Source organism: Phaeoacremonium minimum (genome assembly GCF_000392275.1).
Source record: "Phaeoacremonium minimum UCRPA7 unplaced genomic scaffold PA7_03_scaffold_566, whole genome shotgun sequence".
Taxonomy (NCBI): Eukaryota; Fungi; Ascomycota; class Sordariomycetes; order Togniniales; family Togniniaceae; genus Phaeoacremonium; species Phaeoacremonium minimum.
Window position 1 is genome coordinate 108111 of NW_006921468.1, and position 2148 is coordinate 110258.

Here is a 2148-nt window from a genome sequence, read left to right on the forward strand (position 1 = left end):
AAAATTTGAGAAGGAATTAGCTGATAGTGGAGGAGGAAATTAATATAATATTATTTAAGTTAACTACTTAGAAAAGATATTAAATAAATGATTAAAGGTAGCTTTAGTCTATCTTTTAAATCTACCTACTTTATATAGTGATTTCGTTCGAATTTTATAATAGATAGGATTTAAAATAGATAGACTAAATATATTTATAAGGAGATATAAGACTATAAGAGATTTTATATGGTAAGACTTATGAAAGACTACTATTATAGTAATAACTGAGAATTCTCTTGACTAGATAGATTAAGAACCTTCTGATCATCTTCAAGTTATAATTCAAATGATAAAACCTTTTTTAGGAAAGATTGTCTAAATAAGATAGGTCTTCTTTAAGGAGATTAGTAAGAGACTTTGAGAGAATTATTGTTTTTAATATAAAGACTTTACCTACAAAAAGGTTATTTGCCCTTACTTTCCTACTTATAATCTAGCCACCAAAGTCAATTAATATATAGTTTAATATAGTCTAAAGCTAGAAGAAGACAATTTTGATTCTGATTAGTAAATAGAAGACTTAAGAAAAGAGTAGCTTTTGCTTAAAGTTATAAGAGAAAGTGTTAAAGGAAAGCTAAGGAGAAGTAGAAGATTATAAAGTATAAGATAGATAATAATTTATTTTAGATTAATCTAAGATTAAATGAACTTTATTTTATTAAAGTCTTTATTGATTCTAGATGTTTAAGCTATACTATCATATTTAATTAAATATTTTGACAACTTAGCTTACTATATATTATGATTATATCCTAAGACTTATATACTGTTAATTCGATATTAAGGAAAAGTATTAAAGAAGTATTATATGTTAATATTGACATTAAAGGATATAAATAGAAGACTATATTCTTTTATATAATATTTGATTAGAAAGAAGATATTATCCTAAGTCTACTATAGATAAAGAAAATAGATATAATGATTTCTTATAGAAAAAGAGAAATAATGATTGGAAAAACAAGTATTAGAATATTAGACTAAAACTATACTAAGGTTAAAGAGTATCTAATAAAATGATAAATAGCCTTTATTTTCTATACTTTAATATAAAAAGAAAGAAAAAGAAAAACTAAGAAGAAGAAAGTTAGAATATTTTCTGCTAGTATAGCTAACATTGAAAAAGTATTGTCAGTTAAGAAAAAAGAGGATCTTAAAATAAAACTATCATTTTAATATAAAGAATATATAAAAATATTCGATAAAGATAAAGCTGATCAACTATCGTCTTATCATTCTAAAATCAACCATTTGATATTACTTTAATAAGACGATAAAAAATAAGAAAAGGTCGTCTTATAGAGGCTATTATATAGTATGTTTTATAAAGAATTACTAGTCCTTAAGAAAATACTAACTAAACTACTTAATAAATAGTTTATTTATACTAGCAATTCGCCTATATTAGCATTAATACTTTTCGTATATAAGCTAGATAGTAGACTATGATTCTATATAGACTATAAAAGTTTGAATACTATTATAAGGAAGAATCGATATCTTCTACTATTGATTATAGAAATGCTAAAGTCATTATCAAAAGCCAAATAGCTAACAAAGTTTGACATAATCATAATTTTTTATAAGATTAGAGTCAAAGAAGAAGATAAATAAAAGACTATATTTAAGATATACTATAGTCTTTATAAATAGCTTATCATACTATTTAGATTGATAGATATACTTATTATGTTTTAACAATATATTAATCATACTTTTTGAAAGTATCTAAATAAATTCTACTTTATTTATATCAATAATATATTGATTTACTCTAATAGTAACTTAGATAATCATTAAAGAAAAGTTAAGCTAATATTAGAGAAACTTTGAATAGTAGGCTTATATATTGATATCGATAAGTATAAATTTAAAACTAAGTAAGTAAAGTATTTAGGCTTTATTATCAAAGCTAGAGAAGGAATATAAGTAGATTCTAACAAGGTTAAGGCTATTTAAGTATAAAAGAATCTTAAGTCAGTCAAAAGAGTATAAAGGTTTATAAAATTTACAAATTACTATAAAAAATTTATTTTAATATTCTTAAAGATAATAAAACTATTGATAGCCCTAACAAGAAAGGATATAAAGTTTGAATAGATAATA